This window comes from Sinohyriopsis cumingii, chromosome 6 (assembly GCF_028554795.1).
Source record: "Sinohyriopsis cumingii isolate HCF-2022 chromosome 6, ASM2855479v2, whole genome shotgun sequence".
Taxonomy (NCBI): domain Eukaryota; kingdom Metazoa; phylum Mollusca; class Bivalvia; order Unionida; family Unionidae; genus Sinohyriopsis; species Sinohyriopsis cumingii.
Genome location: NC_142966.1, coordinates 8,453,059 through 8,469,978, shown reverse-complemented (window position 1 = coordinate 8,469,978; position 16,920 = coordinate 8,453,059). Strand labels below are relative to the sequence as shown.

The 16,920-nt window shown below is 36.6% G+C and overlaps 1 long non-coding RNA gene across 1 annotated transcript in view; it reads right to left on the bottom strand.

The window, feature by feature from the left end:
- Window positions 1-13,076: 13,076 nt before the first annotated feature.
- The window catches only part of LOC149796334 (uncharacterized), a 6,144-nt gene continuing 2,300 nt past the window's right edge, over window positions 13,077-16,920 (bottom strand). Inside the window, exon 3 of the long non-coding RNA XR_016421418.1 lies at window positions 13,077-13,931. This is a non-coding gene — a long non-coding RNA (uncharacterized LOC149796334). The remainder of the gene's footprint in view (window positions 13,932-16,920) is intronic.

The window sequence follows — 16,920 nt, the reverse complement described above, 5'->3', positions numbered from 1 at the left end:
TTCTTTACTTTTACCGTGTATTGTTCGACTCGATCTTTTAACGCTGCATGCCATTCACGCGCTTGATTGTACCTAAATTTTTGAACGTCGATTGAGGTACTCATTATATTTTATACAGTAACCAATTGAGGTGTTTCAGCTACAAATTCTAAACATCAACAGTAAGATGTTGCGGTTAATTTCTTATCACCAGCTTCCAGAATAAATATTTCTTCGTTTCCGCTATTTAATATAACAGATACAACCCCGGAAAACTTATCAGTTGAATTGCGCCATGGATACGTTGTAAATATTTCAAATTTTGCAGCACTGAACACAGACAGCCTGTACACGCCAGTGACTGTTGCGGTATATTTGATAGTTTTATTTTGCTGCGACCATGTTGCAAATCCTGGTTATACTGTCTATACGATGTTGGTAATATCACCAGGAGTAACCCCGCAGGGAATTTTAATCAAACTGGTTTTATTAACGATCTCATGAATCCCCGCAACGATGTTTTGCTGTGTTTGTTTGATCGTGTCGATGCTCGTCTTGATATCAACGAGTTTTACGTCAACGACCAACGGATTACCAAAACATTCCTCTGCGGTTTCCTTAATTTTTCTAAAATTTCTACGGAGATTTATGAACGCGTTGGTGTGAACGTCATACTCCGCCCGCAACGTGGATAATTTACAATCTACGGTGTTGTAGTTGACGTCAACGTATTTTTTTGTTCCGGCGTCTTCGTCGGATGTTGGATCTCTTAAAACTACTATCTTATTCCTGTTCATGCTGAATTCTCCCGTCATTGTGTCACCGGTATTTTTCACGCGATTAGCAACACTTGCTGTAATTTGATCTCTGATGGTTGTAAACGATACACTTGAGTCCCTGATTTTTCCACTGTCAGTAAACACAGGGATATTATCCGTGACCGCACCGAGTACTCGTCGAATTATATCATTCCATTTGATATTGCTGGTTTTTAGTTTACCATATCGATCCTGAAAAATAACAACCTCATCTGGGTCAACTCCAGCCAGGTTCATAATATCAGCGAGTTCATCCTTAGTCGCGTACTTTGACAGATCAATGGCATCGGACTTTTTCTTAACGCGTGAAGAAGATCTTCTTCCTTAAATATCAACCATTATATAAGATCTAAGATCTAAGATCTGTTTAAAACGAATTTGTTGCTTGTATAATCATGCGCGACTTTATGTGGTGGTTTGGATCATTTTGATATAGCGTTAAGTACATTAATTACTTCACGTCCGCATATTGGCGGATCTGTCATTGTTTGTGTGGGTAGCGTTGAATACCAAACTTGCGCGTGAAGTGGCGCGATATACTTGATAAACTCACGCGGTGGAGCTAGCCCGTATGAATCAAAATAAACGATTCCACGTGGATCAACCGCGTATGATACCCAATGAGTACCGGGTCCTGAATTCGAGTCAAGATTAATAATACCTGTTTCAACACTGTTTGGTTGTTTCGATAATTGATCTGGCATAAAAACACCTCTGAAGTTTTTTATTTTTAATCGTTTAGCAGCATCAAGTAGATCAAAATTTGATGCTGGAGCATGTAATAAAGTGATCCTGGAAGCCTCAGACCTCTTCCCCAACGAGATCCCGGTAATCTTAGGCCGCGTCCCTTTTTTTGTACCCCTTTCCTGTTGCTTTCTTTAGAGCCATTCCAGCAGCTGTTCCAACAGCACCTAATGCGGCTGCTTTTGCTACGGCTGGAGCGGCAGCAGCTATTAACACTGAAATAGCCGCGAGAAGTGGAAAAATACCACCGGTTTTAACTGAGTCCTTAATCGCACCCGCAGAGAGATTAAGTTTGACTCCTGTTTTTGATTGTTTTGCGCCGTTGAAATGTTTAAGTTGACGTTCTGATAATGATAGTTTATTTTGACCACTCGTGATCTGATCTCGCTTTATTGATATTTTCATTTCGCAGTTTTTTACTGAATTTGATTGAAGGTTTTTAATCTGACCAGAAGTCAGACTGACACTAACGTGATGATATGGCATTTTATGGTAAATACTTGCCACGCTCCAAATAATGATTAAAGATTTTCCACTGGTGCATCAAAGACTCTCATTCGACCACTACCACCTTCAAGCACCATGGCTTTATCGCTGAGTATAACCGCGATTGCTCTGTAATCAACACCACCTGTATTTAACATTGCTTTAAGATGTATATCAACGACAGATTGTTTTGATAGATCAAGATGCTCCAGTGAAAAATAATAAATCGGATACAAAGTTCTGAAATCATATTGTGATATTTGCAACCCAGTATCAACATTTTGATCACGTCCCATGAATGACATCAAACGATGATATACACGTCCTATACTATTTTGTTCATAATTTAGTTGTATATTCTCTGTTGGTTCTTGTTGTCCGTTTATCCGTAAAGAAATATTTGTGATACCTAGTTTGTCAAATATCATATGAGAGTGAATTTGTGAACTTAATCGATTATAGTTCTGAAACGCAATAAAAATATGCCGTAGTGCAGAAACACCTTGTTGTGATGCTATATGCCATGTAAACTGACCGTTAACGTTAGTTTGTATACTATCTGTGCTTGTTGTTAACCATGACAACAAGGATTTACCACCTTTGTCCATGAAAGAAATCAATTTTTGTTCTTCTGCGATCGTTGGAGTCATTACCGGCATCCACAACGATATTTTTTTTAGTATTACTTTACCAGCATCACCAGCAGGTCTCCACAAAGCATCGTTATCATCACCCTTTCTTACAAGAACAACCGTGTGTCTAGCTCCAAAAATAACATTTCTAACATATCTACAAAATCCAAAAATCAGCGATAGTGGAATTGTACATGAAAAACTTCTATTGGCTCCTGGCAACATATTTTTGCGCGTTGTAAATCCCAAGTTGAAATCTGGATTAGCACCATGAACAACCGGCTACACATCAGCATCAGCGTTATTGGCAAAATTTCTTGGTCGTCTTATATTATACGGAATATCATCGGGGTGACCAGAATTATCTTTCACAAACATCATTGTGGGACCTCCTGATCTTGTATAATCATCAGAATATCTTGCTAGACCAATTATTGTTGTAGCAACGTCGACATCTTTCTGAACTGATTCAATATTTTTTCCATCGATCATATATGTGGCGCTCTCAAATAATGTCATGATCCCGTTGTTGACAAAACCAACTTTTACTGTATCTAAGTAATTATTATCATCCGTTTTTACAATTGTACCTTCTACCTCAATAAAAGCCTCAGCGGGTAGAAAATATTTACTTGTGTCATGAACTTGTAGTTCAATTCTTCCTCCACGTTGATCTGGTGTTCGTGCGTCATAAGAATAAAACTGATAATCACGTACCGATTTATTTTTAAGGACAGGTGCTTCCATATCAAATGCTTCGTCGGATACGCGTTTGAACATTTTATTATAATTATTTCCGTCTAACACGTTGTTTACCGCGTTCGGGAAATTGCACCTCGGGAAGTTCAACTTCGGGAAATTCCACTTCGGGAAGTTCCACTTCCTGATATCAAACTTGAAATATTATTCCTTGGTTCACCGAGTCCTTGATCTGCTAACGCTGCCAGTTTTTGATTTGCAGCTTGATTTATAATTTTACTTACGTCTGCGGGCATAATTTCAGTACTTGGTAATTTTACTGGTTGTGATCTTCGTCGCATTAATCGTGCTAGTCTATCTTTGATCGCCGAGATCACCTTACCAGCAAATTGACAATTGCACCAGGAGTTAATTGTTTTGCAACAGGTGCTATTTTTGGAGCTATCCTTGTAAATAATCCCCGTACAACATTAGCAAGTCCATCCCCGTAAATAGCTCCGTAGATTGGTAATCGTGAGTTTACTGCTCTGACCGATACGGATTTACGATGATTATTATGTACGATCATCTTATTTTATTTACCATTCATCTAACAACTAGTCACTATAATCATCAACAAGTTCATCGATAAGTTTTCTGTAAACGCCGATATCCATGATACCACCTTGAAATAATCGCCGACAAATATCAGCTGCTTCATTGGTTATTTCTGGTGAGTTATTTCCGGCACGTTTTCCCCCTATGAGAACTTATAACCGTGACTCGTCATTGAGGATATTATTAGGACAAACAAAATTATTTCCCAGACCACTCCCCGTTGCTCCTTCTTCTGTTGTTTTCTTAAATAGTCTTAAGGGTGATCTTTCTTCTTTTGTTTTCTTAAGTAGCTCTTCAGACCCTTTAAGTTCCGACATCGACTTTTGCTGCGGTGGAGGAAGTTGATATGAAGGTTCCTGCTGGGAGAGTTGTTCTTGTTCTAGTTGTTTTATTTTCTCTCTATAAAGTCTTTTTGCTTCTTTATCAAGATTTTTGTATTCTAGATCTCTGGCTTGTTTTTTTTTTTTTTTTTTTTTTTTTTTTTATATACACGATATATCCATTTAATAAGATTATCATCACTTACTTTTTCATGACGGGGTTTAAAAAAACAGATTTATTAAATATAGTAATTAAAATTTTTTCAGGTAGTTTTTCACTTTTAGTATTTCTAATATCCTCGACAAACCCTTTCCTAAATCTTGCAATCAGTTCTAAGTTTTCTTCTATTGGTTTGGGTTCAAGTGCAAGTTCTTTTCTTACGTCGGCGACTTCAGAACGAAGTTTTCCAATATCCTCAAGTATTTCTTCACCGACGGTTGGAAGATCGCGTAAAATCTTTTTTTGTTTGTTTTTGGTTCTTCTTGCTATCTTTTCAGTCTGCGCTGCAGTTTGTTCTAATACTGGAAAAATACCCTTTTCCTCTTCTCATCTTCCTCCTCAATATCTCCCCATATAGTTTTTTCAACAGCCGTTGCAGCTTTCTTAGTAGCTGCTGTGACGGGTTTAAATAGTTTTTCAGTGTCTTCTTCGTACTCAACTTGTGATTGTTGCTGCGCTGTAGTTTTTTTTCTAAACGAATCTCTAACAGGAAGAAATTTTTTGATTGCTTCTAATCGTTCTCCAGCTGTCCTTGCAGTATGAGATTCCGGATGTACCATTTTATTATAACATAATGATTTAATTATAGCAGCAGAGGGTGGGGGGACCTCGCGAAGACGTAATTGCGTAAAGCGCGTACATAATAAACTAGAAAAAATCACCAACGACAATGGAGTAATATTAATTGGAAATTCCATAGAGATTTTCTCAGTAAAGTGTCGACGCTTTTTTTAAATCTGTCGGTGACCTTATTTTTTATTTCGGAAGAAGCTTATATTTTAAGCAAATGACGTTTCAAACAAGTGATCTGTTCACCCTCTCTGCTGCTTTATAGCTACATAAAAAACATGCATTTTGCTTGAAATGAGTGTGTGTAATTTTAATGTTTAACGTCGTTTTAATAATATTTCAGTCATATCGCTATGATGTCTGTATTGTGGCAGTTTATACTGATGTCTAGCACTGGGGCATCATTCCGCAGGCATGTAGCATCATGTCCCACTCAGTCACATTATCTTAACACCAGCCCGACCAGTCATAACACTAACCTCTTTGTGCTGAGCGCCTAGTGAGACAGCTGTTAGAACAATTTGTACAAGTCTCTTGTATGACTCGTCCAGGTTTCGAATCCGCGACCGCCCGCATCCAAAACGGACGCTCTAACAATTAGGCCACTGGAACTGTCCTTATAGGAATGAGACAGTTATATATCCTATGTTAACAATTAATAAGTTTCCACGGTATAAATCATTTTCATACATGTAAACACAGGGAAGAAATGAAAAAACAATGAGATACGAATTTTACCACTATTTGATACACATGCAATAACATTCTTTTCTTCTATAAAAGAGTTTAAACTGACAACAGATACCACAAGGAAAACAGGCAGATAGCCGAAAACTCGGTTCATCAAAGACAAATATCGTCTGCTTTGTGCTCTGATTTCTGAGCAAACGTTTGGTTGATCCAATCTCATCAGGCATGATTGTCAAACAAATTTGGATTTACCTAAATACACGAATGCTAATTTCATATGGGGGCATTGTATCACCATATTAAAGATATTTAAAGTTAATTTACTATATGGAATACGGTTTGGAACATTACATGGCGATGTTCTGGGTAATACTCGCAAGAGAAAAATATGTTGTGTGCTTTCTTCAATTAAATATCAATATAGAGGTGATCCAATTAAATACTTCTGTGATGTTTGTTCATTACTTGAGATGCACTTTGCATTACGTCGAGGAGAACAAAACTGATATTTCCTTGTACCCAATAACAGTGTCTGGCAACATGATTGTCACGATTGTTAAATGAACCTTTTATTAATGGAATCGCTTTAACGAGTCGTAAGAGATAACGTGTTTCTCTGTCGGATGACTGAAGGAAGGAAAAGTTGTAGTAAAGGCTCTTACTCCAGCTTGTATTAATTGGAAGCTATTTACGTCATAAGCTATGTAACTAACAACTGGTGTAATCGGAAATATTATAGTTAAGGAAGCCTTGAGCCAGTTCCCATTTTGCATATAAATGTAAGTTAGTGTTTTTGTAGTCTGGATCCACTACTTTCCAGGCTTATTTTTCTCGACATAAAACTTCAGTTGTTACTATTGTTTGTAGTGGTTACGATTCTGGCAATCTTATTTTTAACATTATTGATTTCCACTTTCTCAAATAAATTACTGTCTTAAATTGACTAACTTTGACAATTTTTAAACTATGCAACTGCCATAACAATTTATTTTTGTGTAATCGCATGTTTTTATTGTCTTATCTGGATCCATAAAATCCCTAAATATTTTAATTGTCTCATAAAATTGTAAAACGACAAGTGATATTTAGCTGTTACTGGGTCATTTATAGTCATCGGAATGGCTTATACTAAAGTACAAAAATTACAGGAAATATGTATATACTTATATATTGTGTTGTTTCTGTTTTTATTTATATTACACCAAGTAAAATTTGAAACATAGATCAACTAAATAAATAAAATTTAGAAAGCAAACGGAATTCTTAAATGTTCCCTTGGACAAGGAGGAGGTAATTCTGCGAAGTCCTCTCAAGTGTGGTGAACTACAGGTGTGTAAACATGTGTCCCCGTAGCGTATGCCATTTACCACATGTCTGTCATCCCCCCCCCCCTCCCCATGGATGTGGAAAACACATCATATAAATAAAATACAAATGTATTTTTCAAAACATCTAGACCCAGCGATATGTTTTTTGTTTAAAGTCAAACAAAATCCTCTATAAAGGAAGCGTATAAATGCTTTCCTTGAGGTTGACCTCGTAAAGTATTTGGATTTACAAGGTCCTCCTCATTTAGGTAATGAGTGTGTGTGTGTGTGTGTGTGTGTGTGTGTGTGTGTGTGTGTGTTCGCATGCGTTTGTGTGGATAGTAAATAATATGGGTTTTTTCCTCTTCCCGTGTGTGGATAGTATATTTTGGGGTTTGTGGATAAGTGTATATACTAGTTTTTTATTCTTCCAGTGTGTGAATAGTATATTTGTGATTGTTGTTGTTTTGTTTTTTTTTTTTCTTCTTCTTCTTAACCGTGTATGGATAGTAGAGGGTGTTTATATGCGTTCGCGTAACTTTGTGTGGATAGTAGATATTGTGGTTATTTTCCTCTTCCCGTGTGTGGATAGTGGAGTTTGGGGTTTGTTGATAGTATATAATAGTTTTTTCTTCTTCCAGTGTGTGGACAGTAGAGTGTATGTTTGTATGCGTTCGCGTCCATTTGTGTAGATAGTACATAATATGTGAAGTGAGTGTAAGGGATGTTTCCCCTCACGACCGTGCTTGTCAAATATAAAGTTAAGCACTCGTCATTCGTCCCGTTCATCATTGACTAAACCAAGATGGCAAGTAACCACCTAAAGAAAAAGAAGCTGCAAGACGTTGTGGATATGATTGAAGAAATGCTGGTCAGACTGGATGAAAATGTTTACTCTTACAGCCCCTATCGTGTCAAGATGGAAATACATAATTTGAGAAGGTCAAAGGCCATGTTAAGGGAGATGATGAAAAAAAAGAAGGAGAAGGAGGACAGAAAACAAATGAGGGAATGGAATGAAAAGATAGAAAATGAAGAGGAGAATGAAAAGAGAAAGAAAGAAGAAGAGGAGAAGGAGAAAGAGGAAGAGAAAAAGAAGAAGACAAAAGCAATAACGAAACTGAGAAGATGGTGGAGGAAAAGAAAAAATTACAGGAACAAGAAGAAGAAATCCAAAGGCCCTTTTCAGGGCCACTCATATGCCTCCAAAACCTTGTCGCCATACAGCCCCACGACCTTACTGACTGGGATTACCATTGCCGCTATACAGCCCCCTATTGTGTCCAAGGGAGATGTTGCTTTTGCAAATAAATATGTTATATTGATTTTTAGATGAGTAACAAATAAACTGGTCTTAAATTCTGAGGATAAACTGTAATCGATTTCCTTCAGTTTTTGTACCAATTAATATAAAAAATTATTTTAAGTTCAGTTATATTGTTACACGCACAGGGGTATTTACTTGACCGAGCGGTTGTCAATTGTTATAAATTATAAAAAGTTATACCTAGTGCACACTGAGGTCTAAAACTGAAAATATATTTTTATTCAAGATGAAAATTGAGTAACAGTTGGTATTTCGTTCAATCCTCGATATGTAACTCACATATATGTTAATCTCTGTCAACTTTAAATTTTGTCATAGGATTACTAATTATGTACTCCATACCACGGAGATACACACATTAGCTATTTAATTATGTTGGTACAATTGCTTGAAAGACAATTTCTTGGTGATTGGCGCCGAGAACAACACCTGCTGTTTCAAAGATTATATAAAAAAACCTGGAAATATCTGAAACGATTTTTCAGACATTAATTTTGCATAGGCGGTGTTTCCTTCTTTACATCATTGTGACATTTTACCTGCTCTCCCATTGTCATACTTATGCATTAGTCTATATTTATAAGCATGTCGTAACTACCAACTACAACTGAAAGGTCATTGTTCTGTTGCAGAGGCACAATTGTAATACAAAGTAAAAACCCACCTCTTGGACCGACCATTTTAAGATTACGTTTGTTCGTTGTTAATTTGTTTGATTAAATTAACCGCTTCTCGCAAGTAGCGATGTCGGAAGCACCCATTACATTTCATTTACGTGGTTTTAACAGATGTAGAACACAGTTCATACCAAGCTTAGAGATCCTTGTGGTGTGGCATCAAAACTTTCAAACACCTACAGTTGGTATGCATCTGAAAAGGTTTTTAGTTTGGAAAATAAATCCATGTCAGTTCTATTTATCAACAGTGACGTTTTCAAATGTCATCTTTAAACAATATATTGAAGATTAGCTTACATACACTATGTTGTTTTCTCAGCTATGCGACAGAGAATGTTTCGCTAACTTTACTTTCCTATCTCAGTCTGTTTATTTCAGACCAGTCTTCGCAGTCATGGTGCCGAAGCGCTGAGACTACTTTCTCAAGGGACGCAAGCATTGTTGTCTTCTCTTTAGCTTAATGGAGTTGTTTTCCATTTTAAAAAAATGGAAATTTACCAAAATAGTTTTTGGGAGGAGAAAAACAAATAACTTACACAAAAAGACTCGAAAAGAAAAACAAACAATAAAGAGAAAAAATATTAAAATCTAGTTAACATCTTGACTCTTAAAGGTAGTATAGTAAATATCGTAAATGTTATCCCCATTGTTCCCCAGTTGAATCAACGTGTACCAGCAACCATTAATGACAAATAATGCACTTAACAGTCTGAAGGAATAACTTATTCAGTCCACACTTTATTCCACGATCAGATTTTCTCGTGGCATATCATTCCACTATTAATAACAACACTAGGGTCTGTATTTGGCGGGTGTTTGATAAACGGGGGTACTTTGTCAATCAATATTAATTACAGCACCAGTATGTCACAACAGTTTAACCCTCCTTGAAAGAACTAGAGAGTTAGATACGGTAGGGACATAGATCTATTTTTACCCACGAATAACCCAATTACGGTCACTCATGCTACATATAACTCTGCATTATGGCCTATGTAGACCTGTGTACCCAGCGTCGTTTTGTTGTTTACAATATAACTTTTCTACATTGAAACTAATGAAAATGCAACATTTTCTTGTAATAAATATTAATTATTTAATGTTAATTTCATATAACATCAATGTATTACATGTAATAATGCCTCAGTACTATTAAACGCCGCATGTGAACTATATTGCAAAACTTAATAATTCTTTTCACGTTAAAGGAAATGACTGGCTGAGCAAAACAATACATGATGCGGTTTGCGGTGAAACAAGGAAATCCCAGTCGCGGGTTTACGGTATATGTCTCTCCACGAGGCGAGCTCCGTGGGACAAAGAATGTAATCCCTTGACTGGGATTTCATTGTCTTGGTGCAAAACCCAGCGTAGATTATATTAATCTAAAAGTGTTTATGGCAAATTTGACTTGTCAGCCTGAAAAGACTCAAGTGTTTTGTCAAATAGTCTAAAATCCAGAAAGATCAAAACTATTTAGGAGAAAAACGAAAATGTGTTGTACGTGCTTTAAAGTTTAATCTTTCCGTCCTTATTATAATAAGAATGTTCCAACCGTATTTATTATGTCTATCGGAAGTGGCTTTTTATGTCTATCCGTATTAACAGAGTTTCTCAAAGTCTAAATTAGAACAACAAAAAAACGAATTGATGTAATTTTCTAGAAACATATACATTATGTATAGAGTTGTATAGTTGCGTGGCCAATGGGTTATGAGTTTTATTGTGTTCAATCATTGTGATATATACTGTAACCCGAAGACCCGAGTCTGAATATCAGCATAATACGAATTTAAAATTCTCTAACATGTATTATTAAATTATTTCTCTATTATTCGAATTATCTTCCTATTATCATGCATCTTCTTGTATGATCCAGGGACAGCATTTTCCACGCTGTATGGTGTATATATGTAAGACACTATAATGACTTCGAAATCTGGAGTACGAATCAGAATGACTGTATAATTATATTATAAATGACTAATGGGTCTGCTAAACAAGAATGTCACATCCTCTATTGGAGATAAAATTATTTCATTGTCCCGCATGCGTTATTTTTATATATCATTCAGTATGCATATCATCTGTATCTAATACATCTGAATTGATAACATCTATATTACACCTGCATTTATTACATCTGTATTTATTACATCTATATTACAACAAGCCAGCCAGAAACCACACACTCTGATAACAACAACGTAGATAAATGTTGGGTGGCCTTCAAACATCTGGTACACTCTGCTGCATCTGAAACCCTTGGCGTCAATGCGCGAAAGCACCAAGACTGGTTTGACGAGAACTGTGAAGAAATACAGTCCCTGCTAGAGGAGAAGCATCGTCTCCATCGTGCATACAACATCGACCCCATGTCCGCTGCAACGAAAGATGCATTCAGCAGAGTCCGCGAAGCTGTGCAGAAGAAACTGCGCAAGATGTATTACACATGGCTGAGCCGAAAGGTTGGTGATATCCAGTCCTTTGCCGACTTAAACGGCCTGACGAATTCCTATAGTGCTCTTCGTGATGTTTATGGCCCAGTAACATCAGCCACAGCCACACTCTTGAGCTGCGATGGCAGTACTCTCGTAACCGAGAAGGAGAAGATACAGGATCGCGTGGCGGAATACTTTGACGGTATCCTCAACAGACCCTCTTTCATCACCGATGAAGCGATCAACCGTCTACCGCAAGCGGAGTTCAACGATAGGTTGGCTGACCCTCCAACAGTGCTAGAAACTCATAAGGCCATTGAGCTCCTGTCTAGTCGGAAAGCTCCAGGAGCGGACTCCATCCCAGCTGAGATCTACAAGTCTGGTGGGCATATGCTAGTGGGAAGACTAACAGAGATGTTCTGTGGAATGTGGAAGATGAAACGCATACCCTAGGAATTCAAAGATGCATCCATCATCCACATTTACAAACTCAAAGGATATCGTCAGTCCTGTGACAACCATAGGAATCTCTCTACTCTGCATCGCTGGCAATGTCCTCGCCAGGCTACTACTGAACAGACTCACAAAATACGTTGACCATGGCCTACTGCCCGAATATCAGTGTGGCTTCAGAAAATAGAGAGGCACCATCTACATGATCTTTGCTCCAGACAGATGCAAGAAATATATATATATCTTGAGGTTTCACGCCATTTCTCTGGGCAAGACAGATTATACAGTACATAGGGTACAGCATTACTAGTGGAGGAAGAACACGCAACAATCCCAGGTAAGAAACATTAACCAACAGGAAGCAACTGATTGCTTTCTCACATACCCAAACTGGCTGAGCCCGAGACTCGAACCCACGAGGATAGTGGTGAGATGGCAGTAATCTGTAAAGGTGACCGCTTTACACCGGTAGTAGTAGTGGTAGTAGTAAACAACAACAATAATAAAGAGAGCTACAACAATGTTGATAATGGCAAGCGACAGTGGTGGTAGCAGCAAGCAAAATCTGAACCGAAAAGCTTTGGTATCAGATCTAAATATCCAATGAAAATGGATCTGAGAGCGTCGAAAATAAAGGCGAGTTTACACTATTGTTAAACCAATTGTGATCTCTTGATGGTTGCAACTTCGCTGCGTTTCTCTCGAATATTGTACAATTTGATTTGTGTGTATCCCACTATTGCTTGTATGTATGCATAAAAAAAGATATATGCATATTGTTTCGTGCGAAGTAGGTAAGCACAATAAGACGAAGTAGGTACGCACAGTAAGACGTATATTTTTATCTGATAGATTAAAGAAATATGTGCAACTTCCATAAGTTTAGTCTTATGATTTGATTCAGAATGATGTTTAAAAAGAAAACAAAAACACATTGCATATTTCACAAGATATTTAACTTTGAACTTTGTAAAAGTAAGAAATGCATTCAAAATTCATTATTTTTTACCTAAAACGTTTTAAAATGCTAACATAATAAAATAAATACTAGTATATTGTTATTTTAACTAACCTTATTCCTTTAATCTCGATGTCCATATAGATTGATATTTTATTTCCAAAAACGTATACAATTGATATATTTTAACCATGTGTTACTACAAAATGAGTCTGACAAACCAAGATATATTGCGATTTTCCGTGAAATGTAAGTACAAGTACACAATGCCATGTCTTTGAGACCTTTATGGTTTGCCTTTCTCCGATTTTATTTGAATGTAGGTCACGATGCCTCCTCTATAGCTGTTCAATAAAACAAAATGTCATAAATCATGATGTTTTAGCATGTACAGGAGGAGGAAATTTAATTACAAAAACAGTGAGTGGTTATCAATGACATTAACGTTACGAATCACAAAAGGTTTTTATTCTGAATATGGGTCCTAGCAGAAACAAGATATGTTTACTTCAGCTATTTTGTGGTTCAAACAAAATGTTCTTGTATTTAAATTTGGAGAAAAAGTCAGAAATACTCGGACAAAAATCGTATTGTGATGAACACTAATAAATATTCCTTCAAGATAGATTTGCACGGTGTATATTTTGCTCTTCTTCAGCAATGACTTGTATCTGAATAATAAACTTTAATAGCTTTGATTGTCACTGAATTAAAGCAATCTCACAATTATCATGCAAGCCTTTGCAGGATGGTATTGGATCTTCAAACTTGCAGCTTTGATTCATGTAGTTTTTTGTAACCGTGCATGAAGGGAATATTTTATCCAGACCAGTGCTTGAACTGTATATGGTTTTACTTCCTTCAATATGTTGACACTATTGCCAATACATGTACACTAGCCTCCAGGTCCCCATTGAAATCAAAATTAGTCCACAAATTAGTGAGCAAAATATTAATGCCCTGGAAATTCTGTACTTTCTCCATGCTTCTTCGTTGTTGGACTCAACATCAGCCTAAGAAAAATCACAATATGAGGCGTTATTTGCACAATTTGAAAAGCGTTGTCTTTATAAAGGAAATTATTTGAATTAAATAAATACTAAATATGACATAACTACATTATATAACACCGATTGTTCTCGCGAGGAAACTTGTATGTAGAACGATAAAGGCGTTCACACAATGATTAATATATCTACAGAACCATCTTGCCGCCCGTCTGAAAGGGTGTTTCTGGTTAGACTCATGCTTCAAACACCCAAAGGTCAAATATGAGCGTTTCTGTCTAGACTCATGTTCTAAAATAATATTCGGTCGCTTAATTATATCTGAATTATTGCATTTGAAAGTAAGACCATTATAAATATCAAGATATATCTATACGTAGTCGGATTATCGCTAGAACAAAATCGTCGCTGAAGTGGTGATTATAATGTCTGGAAATTGTAGTCAATTGAAAGATTAATAGTGTTCTAGAGGAATTTAAGAAATGTAAACTATTCCTACAGTCAGTGTGTCAATCAATAGACAAAGAGAGAATTATACAACTAAAATGCAGACAGTTGTTGCAAAGAATGACTAAAACGCTACATTTCAATGCAACAGGACAGTTATTGTTTTCTAAAGTTTGCATTGCCGCAGTTTTATATTTTATGAGTCGCAATACGTGCACTAAATATTTAATTATATACCAAAATTATGGACGATAGCGGTGGAATAAATAAATAGCTTTTTCTACTGCAAGATGCTCCACCCCTCCTTTGATTGTCATCCATGATCTCATCATATAACAGTTAATGTGCCACGTGATCTTTTCAGTTCTTATGTCTCATTTGTTAATCAGCATAAGCAAATGTTGGCATATTTCAAGAGTTCACTAGCTACAAGCTGGACCAATGAAACCCATTTTTAATTTGCACTAATTGGCATAACAATGGTACGAACATGTAATTAATGAAGATTTGCCTCTGTTAAAAATGTAAGGATTATTGTGTGGAAAAAGGAGCGGGATGTTCACTGCATTTATATTTAGACGATTTCATTCCAATTTATACGCCTTACAAGAATATATCTTAACGTTTGACTTTGCAATAATGGGACAGAATGTTTCCAAAATTACACATCAAAGTGTACTTAAATGACTATCGTATTCTGTAATAGTACCATTCTTTTATAACCAAGTCATGCTACTTAAATTTATAAAATTCAGTAACGCCAGAGTTTGGGGGCCAAGACCATCGAACCAATCACCATAGCATATCTCGAAGCACCTTTTAAATTCTGTATGACTTTTTCCTCATCCGGAACTTTTCACACACGAGAATGTAACTCTAGTAGGAGAAGTTATCACGGGGCGCCACTGTATTGTATTACAGTAGATCAATAAACTGCCACAACCTGCATGTAAATCAGCTACTTGTTTTAGGTCGCTAGCGTCCCTGTTCCTTTGTTTTGTATGTCGCCAGTGGTTTTCCGTTTCCACTAGCATCATTTAGAGCTAGCATATACTTAACGTTTTGTCGTCGATCGCCATCTAGTACAGACATAAAAATGTGTCTAAACGACTTTGTGCATCCGCGACAAGTCTGAATCGACACGTATTCATGAATCGAGCCGTAACAATGGAACATCCATAATAAGTGGATGGTGTTGTACACTGGGTTGCTATTATGAATGACAACATATGACCATAAATGTAGAATCTTTGACAAAAAAGACGAGTCCAGAAACCCACAAAAGCAAGAATTTATCTCGCCCTATTATGTCTCAGAATAGGGGGGTTTTAATATGTTTTTCACGTTCCTCGAATGAGCCTGCACCATGTTGCTCGATGCATATCAATTAGCCCTATGTTACTCGATACCTTGTCGGTTATCCCTATGCTGCACAATACCTTATCAGTTAGCCCTATGTTACACACACGATACCTTATCAGTTAGCCCTATGCTGCACAATACCTTATCAGTTAGCCCTATGTTACACGATACTTTGTCAGTTAGCCCCATGTTACATGATACCATGTCAATCAGCACGTTGTTACACGATACCTTTTCAATTATCGTTACGTGACTGGAAAACAGAACCCTTGTTGTAAGCCTAATTAATTTCTTCCAATATAATAGTAAGTTCGTGTTTACATGATATAACCCCACAATAATAGCAACAAACAGGAAGGTAGGTAAATAAATAGGCGGATAGGTAGGTAGATATGCAGATAGGTAAATATATATATGCAGATAGGTAGGTACTTACGATACAGGTAATATGTAGGAATCGAGGTTTAGACACGAGAGCTAATTTCAAAAATACTTTTAAAATCAATTCAATGATCATATATTTTGACCTATATTATTTTATTGAATCATTTCAATAAATGTTATTACATATCCATCACATGACATCAAAAAGCTGATATCATTTTGTTTCAAATTTTAAAAAGGCACAGAGCCAAAATAGTTATAAAAAAATGAAGAGCATGTGTTTTCCCCAATACATATATCACGTGTCCTGTGACTTCTTGATGCATTGGTATTAAATAAAATATCGCATGCGTTTGTGAATTTAACAAAGTAAGACAACTTTTTTGTGAAATAAATGTAAGTTAAATTATGTCAGCGATTCGTGTAAACTACCGTATCAAAACATAAATGTTATGACGTTATTAACCAATTAGAAATCGACCTATTTCTATCTACAGGAGTTATTCTGTTTGAAACTCCTTTAGCATCTATGATAAATGCAATCCATTTAATAGCACTGAGTTTGTTTGGGGATAACTTAGCTTCACTACGTTACATATCTGCTCCCAATGATGACGGTATGAACACCATTGTGTTGCATACCTGCCTCAAATGATGACGTTATGAACAACATTGTGTTACATACCTGCCTCAAATGATGACGTTATGAACAACATTGTGTTACATACCTGCCACAACTGATGACGTTATGAACAACAGTGTGTTGCATACCTGCCACAAATGATGACGTTATGAAAAGCAG